This window comes from Notamacropus eugenii, chromosome 1 (genome assembly GCF_028372415.1).
Source record: "Notamacropus eugenii isolate mMacEug1 chromosome 1, mMacEug1.pri_v2, whole genome shotgun sequence".
Taxonomy (NCBI): Eukaryota; Metazoa; Chordata; class Mammalia; order Diprotodontia; family Macropodidae; genus Notamacropus; species Notamacropus eugenii.
In genome coordinates, this window is record NC_092872.1 from 355,522,067 (window position 1) to 355,549,247 (window position 27,181).

General features: G+C 37.5%; 1 protein-coding gene and 1 non-coding gene across 2 annotated transcripts in view; both read right to left on the reverse strand.

Moving 5' to 3' along the window:
* The window catches only part of EVL (Enah/Vasp-like), a 262,474-nt gene that overhangs the window by 221,560 nt on the left and 13,733 nt on the right, over positions 1 to 27,181 (reverse strand). The gene's annotated exons all lie outside the window — the stretch shown is intronic.
* LOC140521808 (U6 spliceosomal RNA) lies at positions 16,901 to 17,007 on the reverse strand. Its single transcript, XR_011973099.1, has one exon. It is a non-coding gene; the product is annotated as a U6 spliceosomal RNA (small nuclear RNA).

Genomic DNA, 27,181 nt, shown 5'->3' on the forward strand with positions numbered 1-27,181 from the left:
TCTTCTTCTTCTTCTTCTTCTTCTTCTTCTTCTTCTTCTTCTTCTTCTCCTTCTTCTCCTCTCCCTTTCCTCCTCCTCCTCTCTGTCTGTCTCCCCTTATCTCTTCTGTTTTCTTGGGAATAATCTTCTGAACCTATTATTTATAGCCATTACAGTGACCAAAGAGTTTTTCACCTATTTTTAAGAACTTGATTGAAGAAGAATAAATTGTTTTAAATACTTATCTTTTCAGTTAGGAAGTTTATCTCTTGCTAGACTTTTTTGTTGTTAGAAGACTTGTCTTTGTAAACATTTTAGTCTGCTAACTTCTTATTCACCTTCCATTTTTATTAGCCTATCATGAGTTTTTTTTTTCTGGTAAGAGAATTCTGAACTCTTGGCCTGTGTTTCTAATTTTGTGAGTGTATTTCAAAATTTCCAATTTGCCCTTGTTTTCTTTGAAAAGTCTACTGTGATTCCCCAATAAATGGTCAAAGGATATGAACGGGAAGTAGTCAGAGGAAGCAATTAAGGCTATCTATAATCTTTTGAAAAATGTGTGCTAAATACCTATTGATTAGACAAATTCAAGTCAAAACAACTCTGAGATACCACACCACACCTATTAGATTGACTAACATGACAAAACAAGAACATGAAAAATGTTGGAGAGGATGTGAGAAAATTGGAACACTAATGCATTGTTGGTGGAGTTGTGAACTGATCTGACCATTCTGGAGAGCAATTTGAAACTTTGCCCAAAAGGCTATAAAACTGTGCATACCCTTTGACCCAGTAATATCACTTCCAGGGCTGTATCCCAAAGAGATAATAAAAATGAAAAATGGACCCGTATGTGCAAGAATGTATTTAGCAGCTCTTTTCTTGGTGGCCAAGAATTGGAAATTGAGGGAATGCCCATCAATTGGGGAATGACTAAACAAGTTGTAGCATATGAATGTAATGGAATACTATTGTGCTATAAGAAATGATGAGCAGGTGGACTTCAGAAAAATCTGGAAAGACATATATGAACTGATGCCAAGTGAAATGAGTGGAAACGAGAACACTGCACACAGTAATAGTAACATTGTGCAATGACTAACTTTGATAGACTTAGCTCTTCTCAGCAATGCAAGGATCTAAGACAACTCCAAATGATGGGAAATGCTGTTTACATATAGAGAAAGAACTATGGAGTATGAATTTGCTCCCTCTCTCTCTTCTTTTGTTTTTTTTTCTTTCTCATGGTTTCTTCCATTCCTTCTAATTCTTTTTTTTTACAACACATGACTAATATGAAAATATATTTAATAAGAATATAAATATAAAAAAGTCTGCTGTGACCCTTGTTAATGTTCTTTGGTACAGTTTGACTCGTGTACTTTTGGAAGTTTGTAATATTTTCTTCCTTGTTCTGGCTTTGGAGTTAATAATGATGTGTCTAGGCAACCTGATGTAAACAGAGAGAAATTACCATGATGCCTCATTAGGGCTTGGAGGTTTCCCTAAATACTGGACTCCTGTGTCAATGGAGAGCATGCAATCTCAGCTCTGGAAAGTTCTGTGCTATTATTTTGGGGCTTGGACTCAAATGATGTATTCTGTTTGAAGAAAAGCCTGCTAAGCTCAGACAGAAGCCTTTGTAGGCATCACTAGGTTGACAACAGTGATACGAGTTATTTGGCCACCAGATCTATCAAAAACCTATCTATTAAGCTCTAAGGGGGTTAGGCTGCATTGGTGGAAGGAACATATGTTTCAAAGACTTTATAGAACCTAAATGTATAATGTCTACACTTAAATCTTAATTTCATTTGTCCAAGTCCTGTTTCTTTTTGCTTTCCAGGTTTTTGTTTTGTTTATTTGTTTTACCAATTTTAGGAAAATTTCTTTGACAATACTTTGAAATGTTCTGATTTTTCCCCCTTAGATTTTCTAGGAAGTTAATAATCCTGAAATTTTCTAGCTTGTAACAGATTTTCTGGGTCTGTTACATGGGTCTACAAGATTCCCAATGGTCTGAAAAATTCATTGACTTCTTTATCAAGCCTGTGTTTCTAGCTGCTCTGTATTCTGTGCAGTTCCAGATTTTGCTGGAGTAAGCAACATTTTTTTCCTCTATAGATTTTTTGAAGTCAAGTCAGTAAACATTTAATAAGTGTGCCAAGCATTGTACTAAGTGTTTGAAGATACAAAGAAAGATCCTAAACAAACAAACAAAAAACCCCCAAACACAAACCAAACAAAAAACCCCCCCAAAACCAAACCACAAATAGGAACAGTTCTTGAGGAGTTCTTGGACTATACTTCACATTGGAAGTACCTGCTATCCCTGAGGCCTTACCTTCTAATTGGATGAACCTTAAATTTAAGGAGGAGGCCCAAGCTAACCATGTTCATTGCTCTCCATGCCATGCTGGCTCTTCTTCATAGGACTTTCTCTACCATGTTCCAGTTGCCTCCTCTCTCTTATCCTCCCCACCCCCACACCTTCCTTTTCCTATCTTCAGCTCCTTTTTATAGATTGTTCTCCCCTATTAAAATGTAGCAGGGACTATCTTTCTGCTTACATTTGTACTCCTAGAGCATAGCCAGAATTTGGTTGTTTACTCTGTATCATGGTGATGTCATTTTGGTCCTCTTCGAGAACGAAAGACAATAACCAACCAACCAACCAACCAACCAACCAACCAACCAACCAACCATGTACCTCAATAAATGCCAGTTGACTGACTGACTGCTAGAGGCTGGGAATAGGAACAGATAATATGAAACAAACAAGACATAGACAGAATAAATTGGAGATAATCTGAGAGAGAGGATAATAGCATTATGGGGGAATGGGAAAGACTGATTGAAGAGGTTTTATATCACACTCTCTACATTGGTCATTTAAAAATTAATTTTTCTCCCCAAATTCATTCATTTTTATTTTTTTCACAACTTCTTTTTCTAATTTTGATATTGAAAAACAGTAACAAAATGAATATTTCTGATGGGGTGATGAAGCCAGGACCCCTAAAAAGAGAAGATATGTCTTTGAAAACAATCCAGTCCCTGAATTTTCGTATACATTTCAGCAGCCCAGATCACTGGTACCTCTGCTCATGGCAGCTAGCCCACTCCAGCCCACCTAGATCACCTAATTAGCTTATTTGACATTTCTTTCACTGTCTGTCTAGGGCAGCTAGGTGGTGCAGTGGATAAAGCACCAGTGCAGGAGTCAGGAGGACCTGAGTTCAAATCTCACTTCAGACACTTGACACTCACTGGTTGTGTGACCTTGGGCAAGTCACTTAACCCCAATTGCTACCTCATCCTGGGTCCTCTCCAGTCATTCTGACAAATATCTGGCCACTAGAGTCAGATGGCTGTGGTAGAGAAGTGAGCCTGGTGACCTGCACAGCCCTCCCTCACTCAAAACAAAGTCAAGTGCAAGTCATGTTATTATTTCTCTAATGGCATGGTTTTCTTCAGCAATGAAGGATGAACATACACTGTCTGTCTTCTCCCATCCAGACTACTTGCTTATACAGACCATTCCTTAATCCCATCTAAATCACCCAATTAGACTACTTGATAGTCTTTTCACTTTTACACCTTACCCATCCCAGACTACCTACCACTCCTTAATCCCATCCAGACCCTTTCACTGTCCTTTTTGTATGTAAGCATCAGGTCACAGACTTCCAGGCTTACCAGAAATAAAAAATCTCCCAAACATTTTTTGGGTGAATATTTTGTAGTTTGATGAAGATGTCCAAATATTTTTGATCCACCTGAACCTCTTCTGACAAAGGCAGAGCCTTGAATTAAAAAGTGAGTTTTGTTGGTAAAAATACCCTTACTTAATCTTCAATATTCTAGTCTTCATATTGTTTTTCCCATGTCATAAAAATGGTTAGCAGATTTAAAAAAAATGGTTTTATTCCCCCCACTTCTAATTTAAAGAAGCCTACAATAATAGTATCTCCAACTGCCAGGTCCCTCTGAAGGTTTTTACTTGTTTTCTTTTGCCTAATTAGATTGTTTTTCAGAAAAAATTTTGTCAGTTCTTGAAGTCTTTTGTTGTTTTTGACCTATGTTTGAGCTTAGGAAAGGATCAATAAGTTTAATAAATAGAATCAATAGATCCTATTTCATTGTGGGATTTAATAGTCCTTGAAATGTTTGATTTCTGAAAACTAAAAGCTGATAAAATATCTCTAACAGTTATTGAAGTGTGCTCTTTAAAAACTATAAATATTTTGTCTATTTCCTTGGAGTAATGTCCATTCTTTAAAAACCACAGAATTAAAAACACAATGGAAAGAAATGAAATATGTATAACTAAATTAATTAAAAGTGAGGGAAACAGCTCAATACAGTTTGGCATTATGTATCAGCCTACTGTCAGCAGAAGTATACAAGCATGACTATGTTTAGTTACAAGATTAACGCCTGTCCCAAGTAATTCACACATCATTCTAAGAATAGTCAAGCAAAACAGATTTACACATTTGTTGTATCTGTAAAAGTATGTCCTGGCAATTTTTGTCCTACACTGCCTGTCTGCTAAGTGACGGGAAGCATACTTTATCATCAGTCATCTGGAGGAGCAATTGCTTATTGCACTGCTCAGAGTTATCAATGTTTTAATTAGGATGTTTATGCTATAAATTGTTCACTTTGTGCCAGTTCATAAATGTTTTATGATTTCTCTGACGTAGACATTTCTATCATTTTTAAAAGCATAACATACTAGACACTCACTTGTTTATTCATTTCCCATCTACTGGTCACTCACTTTCTTTCCAATTGTTAGCTGCAACAAAAAGTGCTGCTATAAACATTTTGGTACACATTCCTTTCTCATTTTTCTTTTCTTCCTTTTGGGGTATTCCAATTTTTTTTATAACATCCTTTAATTCTGGTATGACTTCTTCCAGTAATCACTTTCTTTCTTTAACCTCTTTTTAAATTTTGTCGGTGATTGTTTTTTTTTTTTTTTACCAGTGTTAGTTTTTATTGAATTTCTTTGATTTGAATATGTCCTTTATCCATTAAGGGTTTCTCTTGGGAGAGATCATATAATTTCATTTCCATTTCTAGCTTTTGGGAATTTAGTTAATTCATTTGCTCTGGGATATTTTAAAAATTGTGTCAATACTTGGCATTGATCATTTTATTTTTCAGTTAATTTTTATTTTCTAGGGCAAATATTTAGCTTTTTTTCTTCTTGTTGGTGTTTCTATTTGTTGGTTTTAATATGTATGTGTGGAGTCTGGCGGTACAGAAGAATGAAAAGAACAGTAGATTTGGAATCAGCAGTAATCAGGGTTCAGAATTCCACCTCTGATATTTAGGAGATGAATGATCTTGAATAAAGCATTTAACCTCTGAACTTTGGTTTCACTGTTAACAATAATAACAAAACTTGATATACTTGAAATAATAAAACAAGAATAATAAAACTTGCAATACTCACCTTCTTGTGTTGTTTTGAGTCAAATATGTGGCAGACCTTTAAGTGCTATATAAATGATTACTGTAGCAAGGGTAACCAGGTAACCTTTTGAATTGGGGCATATTCCTAGAACTTGGAAATGTATTTTTGCTCCTTGGAATTCTAAAAAAGTTTTATTGATGTGTTTTAAAACTAATAATAATGATCTCATTAGACAATGTGTACAACATTCCATATCTGGAGTATTCTCTAACTATTTTAAATTGTTTTTTTAAAATCAATTTTTAAAAACAGTTTTTTAAAAAAACATTATAGAATTTATTTTCTCTCCTAGTCCGCTTCATTCAATACCATATATACACTATATATGTATATGTGTGTATATACACATATATTTAGGATATAAGGTGAGAATATAAAATTTATATCTCTCTCTCCCTCTAGATAGATATAGATAGACTTCTGTCTATCTGTACCTATACAAATATCTATATCTATGGAGATCGATTTAGGTACAAAAGGAGACATGAATATCTATATCTATATATGCACAAATATAGATAAGTATATCTATCTATATCTTTTATATACACACACATATATAAGATATGAATACACATGTCTCACTTTGTATATACATATATATTGATATATCTGTTTATATCTACATATGTGTAGACATAAATAGATATACATGCTTCACTTTGTACCCTGAATCTATCTCTGTCAGGAGGTAGATAGTATGTTCTATCATTCGTCCTCTAGGCTAATGGATGGTCATTTTATCTATCATAGTTCCTATAGCTTTCAACATTTTTTGTCTTTAAAATAAAGTAATTGTATAATTTTTTATTTGCCTGATTTATAATATATATTTATAACTTCTTTTATTTCTTCCTTGGGTTGGTATGGTGAGGAAATTCTAGAATAGTTTTAGTTGAACTTTGCATCTCCCCAAACATGTAGCTGGCCAAGTGCTCTGAACAGCAGAAGATACTTAATAAAGTCTATAAATGAATGAATGAATGAATGAATGCTAGAACTAGAAAAGACCTCAGGGACCATTAATTCAGTCCAGCATCTTACAAAAATGGAAGAAGGCTTGCCCAAATCCATAGAAATTTAGTAACATCAGAGAGGAGCAGAAAACCATGTCCATTTTGATGCTCTGGCTTTTCCAGCTTCCTCAAAGTCCTTATTAAAATCTTTTTGTTCCAAAAGAAGCCTTTCATGATCCCCTTTAATTCCAGTGCTTTCTTTCTGATGGTTATTTTCAATTCTCCTGTTTAGATCTTGTTTGTACATAGGGCTTTGCATGTGGTCTCCTCCATTAGACTGTGAATTCCTTTGAAACAGGGAGCATCCTTTCCCTTTGTATTTCCACTGCTTAATACGGTACCTGGCACATTGTAGACATTTACTGGCTTTTACTGGCTGACTAACTGTGGTCAAATATGGCTCTGTTCCTTGGGAATATAAGGCAGGCATGGAATATGGAACCTAAAAAATGGCGCCCAGAGAAAGAGATCACCAGAAAGAACAAGTCTTGTAACCATTGATTAGATGGTGTTCACTGGAGGTCAAATGGCTAGTTAGTAGCCCTCAAAAAGAAAAAGTCTGCAAATGTCCCACTGAGGTTTAAATATTAGTTTCTCAATTGATTGACTAGTAGTTAATCGATTACCAGTAGTAATTCATTATTGGATTCTCTTCTAATCATTCTATGGATCTTTATTGCTTAGCTCCTTAGATACCCTTCTCTGATTAGCTAGTTCCTGCCCAGAATCATCCTCCAAGGAAATGTTTAGTCTAGACCATTCATGGTCCCACTTCTGACTTTTTGATCTTTCACTTTGCCCTGGGTGGGACCCCATCTCTTCATCTCTTTCCTGATATCCAACATTAACAATACATCATGTTCCTCACACAATAAAAACCCTTTAAAGGTAGGGACTATATTTTTGTTGCTTGTATCTTATCATTCTTTTTCTGATTCATACTGGGTATTAGGTTCTTCCCCTGAGAAGGGGGCAGTTCCAGAATCCTGAGATTAGAGCCCAAAGTGATTTTGTTCCTTAGGAATCCAAGATGGGGGTGGAATGAAACATTGAGGAGTCTAATTCCTTTACTAAGAAAAGAGGCAACCACAGAACAATGAACCCAGGTCAAACTTCAGGGATAGATAAAGGAAGAGGATAGATACAGGTGACCAGCCCCAGAGACCTCAACCAAGCAGTGTCTGGCTATCCACTGTACTATATCAGGGCACATTGAAAAGTAAGGGAAGAGATAGCACTAGAATCCAGATCTCCCAATTCCCAACCCAATGCTCTTTGGTTACTTCCCTAAATTTACTTCTGCCCTTCATTGATGGGGCTTCACAATTCGATCTTCAAAGGACTGAGAGCTCGAAAAGGCTTTGTCTACTCTCCAGCCTTTTCATTCAACAGATACAGAAACTGAGACTCAGAGGAGGGATGGCACTTGCCCAAGGTCACATAGTAGCTGTAGAGATAACAAAAGCAATAAATTAATGCTATAAAATTCAAATAGGAGTACACTTTAAGTTGAAGACTCCTAGTTTTGTCCAACCCAGTAGTTTTACAGAGGAAGAAATGGGCTCTCATAAGGGAAGTGACTTGACCAAGGTCATATAACAAGGTACAGAAGAATTAAATAAATTTTCTACTGCCTAGAAAATGAAAATCTCATAACTAAGGAATAGTAACAATAAAAGTACTTTACTTTTCTGTAGTTCTCTAAGATTTACAAAGTGTTTTTTCTCACAACTCTGAGAGTCAGATAGTTTAGGCATTATTTTTCCCAGTTTCTAGATAATACCCATAATAATAATGTTACGATTAGCATTTTTTAAGGTTCTCAAAGCATCTTACAAATCTTATTTTATCCTCACGACAACCTTTTGAGGATTGCTTTTATTATCCTGATTTTACAGACAGGAAAACTGAGTCAGGCAGATGCTAAGTGACTTGTCTAGGGTCACATAGCTAGCATATTGCTAAGGCAAATTTTGAACTTGGATTTTCCTGACTCCAGGTTCAGTACTTTGTTCATCAATCCACTTAGCTGGCCCAGTGATGTTAAATATACTTCCCTTTGGAATGAGAACAGCTTTCTTTTGAAAAACAGCAGTGCCACCAAACTTAGTCTCCCTTTCCTCCTTCTTTTTGGTGAAGTCCAAATGCTAGTCTGGAATGCTTTCCACCAGAGTCATGAGAGGACATATTTCAGAAAGGAATCAGAGAGGAAGAGTCCAACTGAGCTCTCAGGAAATTACAAATCAAATAAAGTTCCCCCCAGTATTTGAAGCATTTAGATCAGAAGTGTAAGTAAAAAAAAAAAGCAAGGATATGGGCCCTCCCCACCCCAAGGTTTAGAAGGAATAAAAATAAATCCTGTTAAAAAAAAGAGAGAGACAATTTCTTGAAGATGAAAATATCCGAAGTTTGAACTGAGCTTATGTCTCTTGATGAGCCCTGAGCTGTAGTCTGTGCTTACAAGCAAGGTCATTTTGAGTTAGGAAGACTCTCCTCTCTAGGTCCATTGAATTATGAAAGTAGGTAAAGTTTGATTTATATATTCTTATTCATAACAATATTTAGTATGATAAAATTATTATCTCAATTTTACATTGTATTTCAGCAAAAATCTTTCAAGTTGTTGCTATGGGCATCAAACTCAAATAGAAACTGGAGTTACTAAACCATGATAAGGAGCCCTGACACATATAGATCTAGAAAGCCATACATCAACATTATCTATATGGTATAGTATTTGGGGTGGTGGGAGCTAGGTGGTGCAGGGGATAGAATGGTTGGCTTGGAATCAGGAAGACTTATCCTCTTGAGTTCAAATGTGACTTCAGATGCTTTCTAGCTGTGTGACCTTGGGCAAGTCACTTAATCTTGTTTTCCTCAGTTCCCCATCTGCAAAATAAACTGGAGAAGGAAATGCCAAATCACTCCAGTATCTTTGCCAAGAAAATCTCAAATAGAGTCATCAAGGTTGGACACAACTGAAATGGCTAAATAAAAATTATATTTTTATTTCTTCTGTTATATATTTCCCAATTACATTTTAATATGGTTCTGGGGGCACTTGGTAGTGTGGCAAATGAAGTCCACATGTGTTTGACATCTCTGGAAAAGATGATCAAACAGCTAGGAGAATTCATAATTGGATGAATAATGGGAAGGAGAGTATTTATTAAAAATTAATGTCAGCCTGGAAAGTTTCAGTGCAGGTCCAAAGGGTTCTGCCCTTTTACTTTATCTTTCTTCCACTCTCCATGTGCCCTATGGGTTCCACAATTTTCCGGTTGCCCCTTGGCTTTGCCCTTCCCTGAAACTCTTTCCTGATGACCTCTCAGTCCCATTAAAACAGACAAACAAATAAACAAGCAACTCACTCACCCTAGGCTAACCTCCTCCCTATCTTGCTACTGCTCTCTGATAGGGTTAAAACTTAAATACTTTAAGGCAGGGGTTCCTAATTGTTTTGTATCCTGGACCCCTTTAGCAGGTGAAGACTATGGAGTACTGTTTTTAAACAGATAGGATTATAAAGTAAACATACACATAAGGTAAAATACATAGGATTATAAAGAAAACTAAGTATGTTAAAAATCATCAACATATATTTTTTTTTAGAAAACAAGTTCGTAGATTCCAGATTAAGAATGCTTATTTTAAGGATTTCATCTATGTGGTTACATCTACACCACAGCAGTTCCTGAAATAAAAAAGCAAACGAGCAGACCTACAAGCCAGTAACATTACGGATAAGCCTCTGGGGATAAGACTCTCCAAGCTTAATGAGGCCAATCTCTGGACCATAGACATCATCTCTTGCTGAGCCCTTCCTTTAAGCCTTCTGGCTTAGTAAGTCCTATCAGAATTAAAATTTCTCTGGAATACTTTTCAAGAATCCAGGGATACCTCAAGCCAAGATGAGCTCTTTTCTGGTATCTTGGACTGAAAAGATGATTTGAGCTAAGTTATTAATAACTGGTAATGACTCACTGCATTTGCAGATTAGGGGCATCTTTAATAACAGTTGGTCAGTACTTCCCAAGTTCCACAGATGAATCTAGCTCTGTATAGAGCTGGGTCAGAGATATAGGAATTCATCACATTTAAAGTGAGAGGTCTGAGACTGGAATTCAAAATTGTTTTCCTTTCTACCTGCGTGACCTTAACCTCTCTTAGCCTCTGAGGGAGGGAAGTAGAGTGTGGTAGAGTGAGGGGATGACATAGATGATATGGAAGGTCCTTTTCATCACTAAGTCCTGTGATACTATGATCCATTCTAAATTAATTGACCTCATTCCATGGCTCTTAGTCATTTCTGAGCAATTAATGGAAGTCAAAGAAACATAAAACCTCTCAGTTGGGTGGGACCTCAGAGGTTTCATAGCATTTGGGACTATAAGGAATCACAGATTACTTAATCTAATCCCTTCATTTGACAGGTGATAATACTGAGATCCAAAGAGTGTCTAATCCAAGGTGACATGACAAAGAAGGACTGGCAGCAGCACCTGGTCTCCATCCCAAGTTTCATGAAACACCCAGTCATGAAAACCACCCCTTTGCCACCCTGCCCCTTTACAGCTTTTTCATTCTCTTTGTCTGATGCACAGACATTCTTTGACTTTTTGCCCGTCTAGTTTTATCATGTTTTGACAAACTCAATGTAGGGAATCGATTAAACACTGAACAAGTTTGACTTCAGAGAATGGAACATTGAAGAAACATTTAGTTTTCCAGTCTAGGGGTGGAGATCCTAATCTGTGCAAGTAATAATAGCACGCTCACTGAATCTCTTTGAGGGAGTTGAGTTGAGTGTGAGAGAGGTGTGTTTGACAAATGATCACTTCTTTTTATGGGAAAAGAAAGGGTGGAGGGTGGAGAATTGAACCTAACTGGTTTTGAATTAAGAACAAGCTGCTTTGCTGAATTTGCCTGTTTATTTTTAGAAATGCATTCCTCTTTGCCCCCTGAATTACAGTATTCATTCAATTTAGATCTGGAAAGGACAATATAGAGTGTCAAGTAATAGTATTTAGAAGCCAAAAGGACCTTGGGGGCCATTTAATACAACCTCATCATTTTATAAGTGAGGAAACTGAGGTCAAAGATATGAAATGACCAGTGTCCAGAGGGTAAAGTATCAGTGCCAGGATTCAGACTAGGTCCTCTGACTTCCTATCCAGTACTTTGGCCTCCATATTTGAATGCCTGTTAGAATCAGAAGGAATTTTAGGGATCTCCAGGTAGCTGAAGATGATTATTATTTCTACCCTAAATGGCATCTCCAGTTTGAAAATTTCCAATTCCTTCACTCTTCTAACAAAAAAAGTTCAACTCCTGGCATGACTTAACCAAAGACATGGACTTTGAGGGAGGTGTTCAGGGAGTACAGCATCAAAATGAAGGTGAAATTCCAATTCAGTAGTATTATAATTTTTTTTAACATTTCAATATCCTGAATAAGCATAATAATAGTCATTGCTTACTGTATCATGTTTAAGTCTTTATCAACAATAACCTGTGAGTCTTATGTGTTTTAAGTATTTTCTTTGTGCAGAGGAAATAATAGCTGCCCCATATCTGATCTACATTGTCCATTGAGTAACTTTCTACTTCCCCACCTTTGGGGAGATCCCTAGACATGAGGTAAAACTTAAGTTTTAAGTATTTTTTCCCTGGGACTTTGATGAACGATGTAAAAAAACAAAAGACCATGAGAAAAAGATTCTAACCTTCCCTTTAGGTGGTCAGGAAATTCCAGGACTAAAACTGATCTCAATTACCTGGGTCTAGAACTAAGAGGGGCCCCTTAATAGAGAGGGAGAGGTTTGTGGAACCCCAGCTCTTACACCCAGCAGAAATTATTATTATAATATTTTGATACCTGGTGGATGAGGGACATGTTAGTCATATGACTTTCAGTAAGGCTCTTGCCTAAGTGTCCTAAGAGTGTTACAGTCTCCTTGTGGCTAGCCTGGAAAGATGTGGACTGAATGTTAATCAGGAATGTTGGTAGCTAGTCCCAAAGTAATGATTCATGGACGAGGGTGAGCCTGGAGGGAGTGGAATTCTCTAGTGAAATGCCCCAGATACCTGTCCTTTGGCCCCATTCTATTCAGCATATTTATTAATGACTTCAATAAAGTTATAGAAGCCATGACTGCCACTTTTGCAGATGACATTAAGATATGTCATATGGATGACAGAATCAATACTCAAAAAGATTTGGGCATTCTACCAAGATGGGGTCAACACTAACATGACGACATTAAGCAGAATTTAAAAATTGCTTTACAAAGCTTAAAGTGCTATATGAATATGTATTGTTATTGCAATTATTTAGTGGACAATAAGCCTGATATGGGTAGAGTATGATGTGACAGCTAAAGAAAAAAAAAGAACACGATTTTCAGTAGCATTAACTTTCTAGAGAGAGGGAAGTAATAGCGTTCAGTCTTATGCCTTGATCAAGCCACTACTGGAGTACTGTGGCCAGCTGAGGGCATCATATTTAAGAGAGACAGACATACACTGGGAGAGTTATAGATAAACAAGGTATGGTGAATATAGAGTCAATATTGTTCAATGCCTGCCTCTTACTTAAAACTGACTGTGTGACCCTAGGCAAGTCACTTAAGTCCTCAAAGTCAATGAGGTGTAGAAAATGGGTTACTCTGCATTGACATCCATTGATACTTTGAAAATTGGGAATCTATGCATGTGTGCAGCAACTTTCCATTAACTAGAATGTCTCTTTCTCTATGTTGCGTAATAGAATCAAGAAAAATTAACAAGCATTTATCATATGCCTACTATGTGTCAGCACTTTTCCAAGTGCTGGGAATCTAAATAGAAACAGAAAGGCTACTCTCAAGGAACTTATATTCTAATAAGGAAAAGCAACACATAAAAGGAAGTTGAAAAGGGGGTGGGGAAGGAAGAAGGAGGGAAGCATGGTAGAGAAGGTCTGGACTAGAGCCCAGAGGCGAACGAAGACATATCTGATCTGGGCACTTCTTACATGGAGGTTCTGGGGGTAATGAGGAAGGAACCACAGAAGCAGAGGGAACTTCCAGGGTGAGGAAGCTTCTTGGGCAGGATGGAGCACAGGAGTGTTTTCTCACTCCAGTTCTTTAGTGTCTCTCCCACTCTCCATGTTTGTTTGTTTTATCCCAAAGCTCAGCAACAATGAATGACTCTACAACCTTGTCCATAAGCACTTAAGTGCCCTGGGATATGGTCCATTTGGTTCTGGAGAATTTAATTCATTGAGAGTAGTTAGCTCTCTCTTAACATATCCTCACTTATCTTGGATTTCCATGCCCTATTAATTTTTGTTTTATGCTTCCCACTCTGAAGATTATTCTCCTTCATAGAGAAAGGAAAAGCACAGTATATAGTAGGTGCCTACTAAATGCTTAGCAACTAACTGATGAAGCCGCTCCCACTCTAGTTCACTGCCTCACTAGTGAACAATCTATCACCTCAGCATCTGATTTTCACTCCAATCTCACAACATTAGATGCTTCTCAAATTCATTCACTTTTTAAAATTTAAAATCTTTTTTAATTAAAAGCCCTTCACTGTTAATGAATCCAGCCTGGCTACTGATTAAGGACATGAATATCACTATTATTACCTTCTCTCCCTCTTTTTTTTTTTTTTTTGTGGACAACTACCTAATTAATTAAGCTTCTGTACTAGCCCTGCTCACTTGAACACCATATGCCAGTGTTTGCCTGTTAAATTTTTGCCCATCCTTTCAGACCCTCCTATATGAAACCTTCTTGGATCCTCTCTACCCATAGTAACTTTTTCCCTTTGACTTCATATAATGCTTTTTTTTTGTAACTCTAATGTAATTCTCATATAATATCACGTACTCTATCTGTGTTTGCATTTTCTCCCTCCAACCAGAAACCTAGATCTATGAGGGTTTAGACTCCATTCAATCTAAATTTTTTAATACTAAATAAATATTTGTTGGATTTGGATTTTTTAAATTTAAGGAATAGGAGGTTATTAGACCACACAAGGCACAGCCTATGCTAAAAGAGTCTTCAAATGGTAACAAATTAAGTTTCACAAATCCATCAGTAGCATACATTGACAGGCACACACATCCTGCTCTGTGTAAGTTCATGTGCTGGGACCTGTAGACAGAGAAGTGTACACAGTCCTGTTCTCTCTCCCAAGGAACACTGTCTAGGAATGTTCTGCTCTCTTTAGAAGGTTGGAGTTAAAATCTCAAATGTGGGTTTACTTGAGATTCAATCTTAAATCCAGGAAACCTCTTCTCTTGCAAGAAGGCTGGTTATTAGTAATCCAGGGAAGATTAGTCTGGTTTAGGAATGATTATCATAGTTCATATGTGTATTGCAATTAAAGTTTACAAACAACTCTATAGGGATGGCAGTAAAAATTTTTATCCCCATTTTACATGTGGGAAAATTGAAGCTGAGATATGTGAAGCATTGAAGCTGAGCTCAAATACACACCCTCAAGGTTCCCTTTAAAGGCCCTTTCTATTCCATTTCACCACCCTTCAACATATTATGATATATTGGAAAGAAAACTGGACTGAAAGTCCAAAGATTTAGTCCTACCTTTCTTACTTAAGAACTCTGTGACCTTGGGAAAGCTTCAGTTTCTTCATCTATGAATTGAGGGGACTAGACAAAATCCCTTCTATCTTTAATTGCGACTTTAATGTTCCTTAATCTCCTGTGTTTCTATGGTTCCAAAGCCTTTTCCATACCTGATATTCCATGTTGAATGAACTCAATATGTTAAAAAGGAAGACACAGTTCAGGCTCAGAAAGAAGTCATCTGGTTGTAATTTGCTGATATTAAAACAAAGAGTACAATGAGGACATATACCAACCTGTAAGGCAGTGGCTGTGCTTCTTTTATTCTAACTTCTGGCATGTCATGGAACACATGAGGTCCAGCTAGGAAGCAGCCAGCTCTGCTAGAACTGTGCACTGCCCATGGGAGACCTCTGAACCTTGAGACTTATCCTATTTGTCATTCAGGAGGGAATAAAAGGAATCAAAAAGTATTTTAAATGAATCAATACAGGGCAGGTAGACCCCCATGCACCTTTGAATATGCTAATCAGAAGTAAGCCAGGGAACAATGCATGCATACATTGGTATAATATATTTTGTGTTCAGTGGTTATAACTCTGGATGTTTTCATCAGTCACTCTGATTGTTTTTGTCTTTTAGTTCTCCCTCTCCTCCTTTGGAAGAAGGGGTCTAATCTGAAGATTGTTTTAATCTTGTTTTAATTAATTAAGTAATGAGATAGTTTTAATCTTACAACCCTTGAAGATGTGAGATTCTGTGTTGCTCTGAGCTGTTACTCCAAATTCTCTTCTGCTGTTAAGAGTTTGAAGAGCAATCCAAGCCCTTCATTTTACAGATTTTACTGAATCCCAGAAAAGTTAAGTGAATTGACCAAGGTCACACAGTTACTAAGTGGACTCAGACTTAGCAAAATGAATCAGCATTATCTGCATTCTCTTGTATTCCCTCTTTTGTTTATAAAACATTAAAAAAAGTTGTTTGGCAATAAAAACTTTATTATTCTTCTCACAATCGCATTAGTTCTTAGTCCTTGATTCAACATCTGAGCAGCTAATCTCACTGGAGAGTGTCATGGAATTTGAAAATCCAGTCAGCAATGGATACTCTGACAGGCTGGTGTGTCCAAACTGAATCACACAAGTCTCAACGCACTCAACTGGGCATGTGTTTAAAACCATATCAAAATGACTTCTCTCTTGGTAATTTGAGAATTTCTGCCTTCATTTTGGAAATGATTTTGTTTTCCCTAAGTCCCATGGTAGATCTAGTCTTAGTAGCCAAGGACCAAAGGGGTCTGTTTGAGACATGAATGTGAAAAGTCTTCTTGTCCCCAAATAAGCTTCACACCAGCTTCTCTAAATGTCTGAAATTCTTATCATAACCTGCTCAAATTTCCTGTTAAAATGCCAGCCAAGAAGGATTAAGGCATTAAAACTACTATCATCTGTTAACTCTTTAAGGCTCATTAGCCTCTCAGCTCCAGAGAAGGCCAGAAAATTTGAAACATAGATTAGTAAATTTTGATGGGAGTCAAGAAGAATTAGGTACATGACTTGGGGAAGGCTGGTCATAATAGGATGTCACAATGTTGTTCAGTCATGTCTGACTTTGTGATCCCATTTGAAGCAAAGATACTGGAGTGGTTTTCCTTTCCTTTCCTTCTGCAGCTGCAGATTTTACAGATGAGGAAATGAAGCAAACAGAAGTGACTTGCCCAGGATCCTACAGCTAGTAAATACCTGAGACTGTATTTGAAATACCAAAAATAAGTCTTTCTGACTCTAGGCCTGGCACTCTATCAACTGCACTACCTAGCATCACCCCCCTCCCCCCATATGGAATGCTTCACAAATTTGTGTCTTACTTTTGTGTTGGGACCATGCTAATTTTGTCTCTATCATTCCAATTTTAGAATATATGCTGCCAAAGCAAGCACATATAACAACAACAAGGTAATTTTTAAAGCTTCACTGGGGGCAAAAGGAGCAAAAAAAGAAAGGGTTAGGATCACTGCTTATGAGATAATAGCAGATGAAAAGAGTAGGCAGAATTTTTCAACCTTTGTTTTTCTTTTCTCTATGAAGGAGAATAATCTTCATACTGGGAAAGATAAAACAAAAATTAATAGGGCATGGAAATCCAAGATAAGTGAGGGTATATATAGATAGAACTAGCTATTCTCAGTGAATTAAATTCCCCAGAACCAGATGGACCATATCCCAGGGCACTTAAGTGCCTATGGATAAGGTTGCAGAGTCATTGTTGCTGAGCTTTGGGAAAAAAACAAACATGGAGAATGGGGGGGGAGACACTAAAGAATTTGGAGTGAGAAAACATTTTCCTGATTTTCAAAAAAGATAACAGTAAGATCCATTTCAACTTCAGGTAAAATTCTGGGATAGATTATTAAAGGAATGATTCAGGAACATTTAGGAAGGAAACAAGGATCACTATGAATTAGGCTTTTAAAAATTCCTGATAGAATAATCTCATTTCATTCGCTCCCATCCCCCCTCCCCACAGAGTTACTAACATAGTAGATTAGTAGATGCCATAACCATAACCCGAGTTTCAGCAGTACATTTGACAAAGTCTCTTATATCCTTCTGGACAAAATGGAAAAATTTAAGTCACTGCCACAAACACTTCTTAAGCTCCATGCATCTGCTAAGTTCTTAGGCAAAATGACAAAAACAGTCACAACACAATGGATTTAGTCTGGATTTAGAAAACCCTAGAGAATCAGCAAAGAAACTAATGGAGGCAATCACTTCAGCAAAGTAGTGGGATACAAAATAGATACATATAACCCAAAAGTATTTTAATGTAGCAATCATAAGGTCCAGGAAGAATTAATAGAAAGGAAAATTCCATTGAAAATAATTGTAAAATACATAAACTATTTAGGAATCAATTTACCAAGACACATTTGAGACATGTAAAATCTATACGTGTGTGTGTGTATATACATATATATATAAAACATATCTGCATTTTATATATACACACATTATTACAAAAGACTCTTTGAAGATATAAAGGAAGATAAATAATGGGAGAAATATTCCTTGGCCATGGTTGGTCTATGAAAATATGACAAAAAATGATGATACTATCTAAGCTAATTTATAAATTTGATGCTATATCAGTCCAGCTACTGAGAGATTTATAGTAGTAGAGTGTACAGGACATATAGTATTCTCTATAGCAAAGTAGTTTATAGAACTAGACAAAATAATAACAAAATTCATTTGAAGGACCAAAATTTCTATAATCTCATGGGAAAAAATGAGAAAAAAGGAACGAAGGGAAAATAGACTATAAAGATTCTCTCACTCTCTGTGTCTCTCCCCAAGAATCAAAAAAAATTAATTTTATTATCCTGCAAGATCGAATCAGCTTTGATACTTGTGTCTCATCAGTACCTCTGCATCTCTGATTAAATAGTGGAGTCATGAGGTCCAAAATTCTGTTTAAAGGAGGGGTTCCAGGCCAAAGATTTCCCACATGGGATACTGTCTTCCTCTCCCCCAAGCCCAGGTTTTCTTGCAAACTTCTTGAGGTCAGGAATTGCCTATCTTTCATTTGTATCCAAATCACTCAGTCAACAAATCAATCTCTTTCTTAGTTTACTACATTATTTTGTTGTTGTTCAATCATTTTTCAGTCTGTCCAACTTTTTGTAACCCCATCTGGGGTTTTCTTGACAAAGATACTGGAGTGGTTTGCCATTTCTTTCTTCAGCTCATTTCATAGATGAGGAAACTGAGGCAAACAGGATTAAGTGACTTGCCCAGGGTCCCACAGCTAATAAGTGTCTATAGCCAGATTTGTTAAACTATTATTAATGTTACTTTTTTTTTTTTTTACTAAAATCTTATTGTGGCATGGATACAACCCTAGGTTCTTAAAGGCTATTCCAGTAGAATTCAAGTTCTGCCAAGTCCTATCTATTAATCAATTAGTCAGCAAAAATTTATTGAGACCTACTTACTATATATACATATATATATATATATATGTACTATATGCTAACAAAGACAAACAATCTGACTTGAAGGAGTTCATATTACAACAGGGAAGACAATATTTGCACACTTAGATACACATAAAACATGTACAAAATAGAAACAAAGCAATCTTGGATCCTTTGAAGTGGAAAAGGCTCCAAGTATGGGCACAACTATATATTTGCATTTTATTTATGTCTTTAAAAAAATCTTAGTTATGCCAACCTCCTCCCAGCTCCCTTCTTTGTGGACAAGAAAAACAACTACACTAAAATCATCCTACACAAAAATGTTATCTGGCAATGCATGCAATATTTTGTCCCCCAGTAATCTTCTTCTTCTCTGACAATGATGCTTTGTCCCTCTATTCTTGAAAGACATATGTAGTCAAATTTGGTTAATAATGAACTTGCCTTCAGAGTGACAACATTTTCAGCTAAAGCAATTTGTGGAGACTATCTACCAAACCGTAGACCTGTTAGAATCCATGGTAATGAAGGAATTATCAAGACCAACAAAATCACAAATCCATGAAGTATTTAAGTAATAATTGTATTGTAATTTCTAGTACTATTTAGTAATTATAATTTAAAATGATTACCCATCCAAAGAATCTTATCAGGTCTGGCTTCAAAACACTTAAAAATGAGGAGAATTTGAAATTTTCCCTATACATTATTGAGATCAAGATGCGAAGAAGCAATTCTGCGTCTGGAGCATATAGGGAGTTGGGGTGTTTTTGTACTTCTACCAAGAAATAAGTAAAAAAAGTTCATTAAAGGAAAAAAAAAGATTAGTTAAATATAATGTTGCCCCATTGAATTTAATTTAAATTCTAATACACTCGAAATTATGAAGCTGGGTACATAGGATCATAGATTTAGATGTAGAAAGACCTTAGACACCAACAGGTCCATTTTCCTGCTTTCACAGGTGAGAAAATTAATGCTTAGAGATGCACAGAAACTCGTCCAGTGTCACACAACATGTTGTTATTCCGTCATGTTTGACTCTTCATGACACTGTGGACTATAGCACACCCATGTGGTTTTTCTTGGCAAAGACATGGGGTTTTCTTTGCAAAGACACTGGAGTGGTTTCCCCTTTCCTTCTCCAGTAGATTAAGGCAGAGTAAGTGACTTGCCCAGGATCACACAACTAGTGTCTGAGGCCAGATTCAGTCTTCCTGACTCCAGACCCAGTAATATATCCATTGAGCCACCTATCTGCCTCACCATACTCAGCCAGATCTGAGCTCAGGCTTTCCAGATCAAACTCAGTGCTCTTTCTGTTAGACAGAAAGAGGTCTGTGAATTGAGGTCTTGCGAATTGAGGATGACCTCTGAGAAAACATCCAGTGTGTGTGTGTGTGTGTGTGTGTGTGTGTGTGTGTGTGTGTGTGGTCAAGATATAAGCACTGAACATTCCCAAAGAGAGCAGAGGTGAACGTCTAGCAGAGGCTTATTATCCTGCTCCAGACTTTACGGCTTTCATTTCCATAAACTTGTCCTTGATTTGAGCTACAAGAGAACAGATGATTAGGGTCACATTAGGAATATTTCTACTCCCACTATAAATCTGAGGAGCAGAGTGAGGGCCACATTCTCTGGCAGGCTGGCTAAGTACATACCAAGGGTATCCCTGGACTCCAAGTAAGCAGAAGGTAAGCAATTACTCCTCTCTCCTGCACAAAATATTCACTTCTATATGGACCATGATCCCTTGATGTAGGAACATGACAAACAGCGACCATTCCCACCTTCTGAAATTCTCCCTGGCTGTCTTCTTTTGCTTTTTTGTTTCCTTCTCAGACCACAGATTTTAAGGGATGATGATGATAAAAACACTTTAAAGTTTTGCAAAGCACTTTCCAAATACTTCGTTTAATCTTCACAACAACCCTTTTAGGTAGGTACTATTATTATCCTTACCTCATAGTTGAGTAAACAGAAAAGGCTCAGTGATTTACTCAGGGTCACACAGTTAAGTATTTGAGGCAGGATTTGAACTAAGGTCTTCCTGAATAGAATTCAACACTATCTATCTGCTGTCCATCCTAGGTGTCTAGATATCAGCCTTAGTAATTTCCTCAGGAGTATGAAATTTCTAGAATTCTCAAGTCCTTCTCTCTTTTTTTTTTTTGAGGGGGGAAGTGAGGCAGTTGGGGTTAAGTGACCTGCCCAAGGTCACATTGCTAGTTAGTGTGTCAAGTGTCTGAGACTGGATTTGAACTCAGGTGCTCATGACTCCAGCATCAGTGCTCTATTCCCTGCACCACCTAGCTACCCCTCTAGTCCTTCTCAAAGGAGAGATGAGCACTGTTGGAAGGATCTAGTAGCCGAAGGACTAAAAAAATATCCTGCCACAGGGACAGGAGATGGAGTGTGTCACAATTGCTTGGCCCGAGCAGGTCTGTTCAGGAGTCTCAGAGAGCTGTTATTCCCTTCTGAAGGGAGGAAAACAAATTGTTATTGGAGATGCCTTATGCTTTCTGCATTTCTTTCGGTACATTTTCAGCACTTTTAGTAGAGATGTGATTTAGTAGGTGGTTCTATATCTTACAGCCATGTTGGACATTCCTAGACAGAGTCCTGTTACCCATGTTTTGGAGAGATTCTAGACCTAAGCCACAGCTAAGCTTTGTTTTGGAGATTTCCTCAGTTTTACTGTGGAGTGGGGACAGAATCAGGAGACAAAAGCCAGCTTCTCCCTTCCCTTTGGGGTCAGGATGAATTTGGGTTGGTGTGAGCCCAGAGCCTTGTGAGAGGAGGCTCTCTGGGCCCCACAGCACTTCCATATCTCTACCACTGTGAGATAGCACAGTGGCAAGAATACTGACTCTGGAGATGGAGAACATGGGTTCAAATTTTGTTTTATATAGTATAGTGGAGAAGAAGCTAGACTTGGCTGCAGAGGACCTCTCTTCTAATCTTGTCTCTGCCAGTGACTATCTTCGAGATGATTCCTTCCCTTCTCTGGGTTTCTTTGTTTTCTAAGAGAGTTGATTAGATTACAATTCCTTTTTAGCCCTCTATCCTCTAGCATTGATATGTTACAACCGTCCAGTTCATTTTGCTGAATGTATCTTTCACATAAGGAAACCAGGGCCCTTCTTATAGCACCATTAAAGGCAATTGTGTTGGGATTCTCCTCTTAATGCCTTGTGTCTGCAAGAGGCAGGGTGGAGTTGGTGAGAGCAGGAGAAAGATGAGTGCCAGGTTATTTGAATCTCTTCAGGCCTTAGGCTTTGAGTTTTGACATAGAATATTGTTATTCAATCATGTCTGACTCTTTGTGACTCCATTTGAGGTTTTCTTGGCAAAGATACTGGAGTGGTTTGCCATTTCCTTCTCCAGCTCATTTTATAGATGAGGAACTGGGGCAAATAGAGTTAAGTGACTTGCTTAGGAACACACAGTTTAGTAAGTGTCTGAGGTCAGATTTGAATTCACAAAGATGAGTCCTCCTCACTCCAGATCCAGTGCTCTGTGCACTCTGGTGGTATCTAGCTGCCTGAGATAGAATATAGATGCCACTGAACTTCACTTCAGAGTGCTGAAGGGAGAATGAGACTGGGAAGAAACTGACATGAGAGGAGATGGCAGTCTCCATTACATCCCTATGTCCAGCTTGCTACCCTAGAGACTTTGGGGCATTTCTCTTTAGGTGATATCTGGGACTCTCTCTGTTGAGCCAACCTACGTCTCTCCCAAAGAGAAAGCTGCTTTTGTTTTGCTATAGACTTAGATAAATGTTTTTTTTTTTTTCAAAGTCAATTATGGAAAATGTAATAGCTCAGGCACTCTGATGAAGTGGGATCATGCCAAACTAGAAGGATGATTGGTGGTTTAGTTTTCCATCCTACAGTTGAAAATCAAAACCATGCAGAGGGTGGAAAGGGAACATCCTTTTTATTGTTGAACCAAAGTACATTTGTAAATGTCATTCAGGGAATATCTCAACTGACAAGATGTTTTTGTGCTCCAAGAGGACTCAAGTGATTCACTTGTCAGTCATTGAGCATTTACTAAGTGCTTACTATGTTCTAGGCACTATGGTAAGCCCTGGAAATACTAATGACAGGGAGCTCACTGTCATCAGTATAAACATTAATCTAGGGACCGTCACAAAAGAGTTGGTTCCACAAATTGTCAGGGATAGTTAAAAAATTCTCTTTTCCAATGAAGGAAGGACTGTATTTCCATCAAGCACTGGAATCTCTTAATTTCTACACCTTAATTTTTTGTATATTTGTTCCCAAAGAGTGTATGTGTGTTTGTGTGTATGTGCATGCGTGTATGTGCACATGCATATCTGTAGGGGTGGGGAGATGGAGGAAATAAAATGAATTATGCTCTTGTTGATCAGAATATTAAGTAATATTGTATTCTAAAGGGACCAGTTATAAGAAAATTTTCATCAAAAAACAATTAAGCAAACAGAAGGGAGAAACAGTGAGGGAGAAAGAGAAAACCGTCTGCATCCAAAACAGTGTTTTATGGTATTAATCTGAGCAAACAGCTGTACGTTTGAGTTAATTATGTACAAGGGAGTTAAGGAATCTTTCTTAAAATTAACTCATTCCTCTGAGGAATCTATATATATGTACACATGCAGATATACATTCATAGTCATCCACACATGTGAAGAATCCACTGTAATTATCATAATAGCTAATGTTTATATTGAACAGCTGTTCCCATAGTTCACGTGTGTGTGAGTAGGGTGCTGCATTTCAATGAGCCATAGCAAGACACCAAGGGGACCTTGACATGATCTCAAGGGGTATCCAATGGGAGCATGGGAACATGGGTCACATCCTTCCCATATGACTAAGCCAATACATGGATTTGTCTCCCCAACAATCCCAACCTCTCTCCATTGCTTGCTATTTCCCTTCTTATTCCCTGGACTCCAGGGGTTGTGGGAGCTCTTAATCCTTTCCCTTCTGATTGGAGCATGGTACCTCTGGGTGCTTATCATTTGCAACTCAGGCATCTTTTCCAGAAAATGAACAGACAAAATTCCATGCTCTCCTCCCCTCTTTCCCTTTCCTCACTACCTCTCAGATCACTTGGTGTCAGGGGAAGGCATCTTGTTTCTATATTCCTAGACAGTGACTTTTGAGTAAAAACTCTCCTTTTTCATTTTTGGTGGGTCAGAATGAGTTACACAGGATAAGAAAGCATGGATGGGTAGATATCAGAACTATGTATCTCAGTATGTTATTTCCCCCCAAACTTACTCCTCTTTCATACATCACTGTTTCTATCAAGGGCACCAGCACCCTTTAAGTCACTTAGATACAAAACTTCCATGCCATCTATGATTCCTTACTCTCTCTCACTTTTCATAAGCAATCAGTGGCTGGGTCTTGTTGATTCTACCTGTACAACACCTCTCACATCCATTCCTTTCTTTCTATTCACACAGTCTATTTCAGTTCCACATTACCATTTGCCTGGACTATTGCAATAGCCTTGTCATTGGTTTTGAACTAAGTCTCTCCATATTCTAATCCATTCTCATAATGGACAAGTTGATATTCCTAAAGTGAAGGCTTAATTTCTCTATTCTCTTCCCCAATAAACTCCAGTAATTTCCTATATCCTCCATAATCAAATAATAGTTCATTTGATCTCATCTTTTAAAATTTTTATGTTTTACAATGTAAATGATTATTAATATGGTGCTATATGTATGTAATTTATAAATATACAAATGTTTAGAGTGCATTTCAAAAAACATTGTTTACTGATAAAAGTATGCAATTTTAAAAGTTTAGAAATCAATTATATAGAACTTTAAGTTTTACAAATACTTTACACATATATAATATTTGATCCTCACAAGAACCCTAGAAGTTACCATACCTAGAAGTTTTATTCCTACTTTATAGATGAGTAAATTCAGGATTAGGAAGGTTAAGTGACTTGCCCAGGGTGACACAGCTTGCAGGTGTCTAGGACAAGACTCAAACCCAGCTCTCCCCTGAATCCAGACCCATTATACCACACTGAAGGAAACAGAAAGGCTTCTGATTTCATATCACAGTTTCCACAACAGCAGCAATTAATATTCTCCAATCATGACAGAGATTTCTTCCAGCTTCTACCAGACATAATATTTGAACAATCCTTGCAAAAATAAGCACCATTATCTCATTTATCTTAAGGAAGCAGGGAAGACAGACAAAGACAAAGTGCTGAAGATGAATCTGTTTCCCAGAATATTCTATTCAGACACCATGCAGAGCTAGCATTCATAGACATACCAATGTACAGAAATCTACTACAATTATAATAGCTAAAATTTACGTAGACATTGACTAGCTGTCTGACCATTAGACCATGGAAAGGGTATAGGGCAAGAAAGGCAGGCAAACAGATATACGGAGACAGACAGAGATATGCACAGAGACATAAAAATACATACAGACCCAGAGAGACAGATACGCAGTGATAGAGACAAATAGACAAGAACAGAGAGAAATTCATATGTATACACGAAGAAAAACCACAGAGAAATACACAGAGACAGAGAAAACCAGAAAGACAAATGTACAGAGGAGAGGGACATGCATAGGGAGAGATATAGAAACAGGGAGACATAGTGAGATCTGGAGAGACAGAGAGAAAGATAGAGAACAGAGATGGAGAAGAGGAAGAAAGTGAGAAAGAGACAAGAAAGAGACTGAGCTAGGTCCATGGTGCATTTCATCTTTCCGGGAGTCTCAGAGAACATGAGAGATGTAACTAGGGAAACTGAGTCAGCAGGATATTGAAAGAAGGAAGTAACTGAATAGACTCAGGGCAGGAGTGAAGTTGCATGAATAGGTGGGAGATGGGGGAGATTTTTAGTATGGATGTGCAAGCTGGCTGTCATCCTTTGGATCAGTCACTGGCTTTGCCTTTGGGAAAGCCTTCCTGCCCACCAGTCTTCTTACTCAAACTCCATTAAATTTCTTTCAGAAGGTCAGGAATTCCTAAAGTGAGTGCTGGTATTGAGAGCTCTTAGTGGGACAGATAACCTGAAGCCACTGGTCATTTATAGCTGAGGAAAATGAAGAGAAGGTGGAGCATGGATAGGTCCTGGAGAACTGCAATGGTTGAGGGAGAGACAGGTCTAAAATGTTGGGTTGGTAAGACCTTAAAGGCTGGGATGGAATGGGAATGGATCAACAGTTACCAGGAGACCTCAGCTGCTGGTGAGATAAAGCTGGGAAACTGATTCCAGACACTTGCCAATTCCCACTCTCCCCTTTTTTCTCTAATTGTTGGCAGAATTAATCTCAGGGTGCTCCAAACACATAACTTCTTCCTCTAATCCCTCTTTTTCTCATTTTCCCAGGAATGGTGAAGGTGGTTGAAGGGATAGTTAGGAGGCAATTAGGCTGAGCACACCATGAAACAGATCTTAACAAATGCCTTATTTTTAAATAAAATGTATATGGCCATACTATGTGTAATGTAACTATAGAAAAATAAATCAGATAGATGGACATTTCGTAGACAAATGTGGGTAGGGGCCTAAGATAGATATTTCTATAAATCTTATAATTCAGAATAATATTCCTTGTTATTTTCCTCATATCTCCAGATCAGTATTGAATCCCAGCTATTCCACCCACTCTGCCCTCAGTACTTGACAGGCCAGGGTTTTAGTAAGAGAAGTAACTTAAGAGACTGTGGTGAGCACTCTGGAAAGAAATGCAAATCTTACAGTTAGGGACAGCAAGAACATGAGCACTAGATCCCCTGTGATGAAATAGCTTGAATGGTAATTACTTTCTGCCTCTATATGTTTTTTCTATGGCTCCATTAAAGTAAAAGATACAAAGATAGGGAGATAAAGAGAGAAATACACAGACACAAAAACAGGATGACTTGAAAAACAGAGACACAGAGAACAATGAGACAGACAAACACATAGAGCAAGGCGCAAAGGAAATACAAAGAGAGAAAGAGTAGAAAAACACAGCAAAAGCAATAGAGAAAGACACAAATACACAGAGTATGGACAAAGAAGAAAGCTGAAGTAGAGACCCTAATACAAGGAAGTAAACTCAACATTATAGATGTCACTGAGATTTGTTGGGGT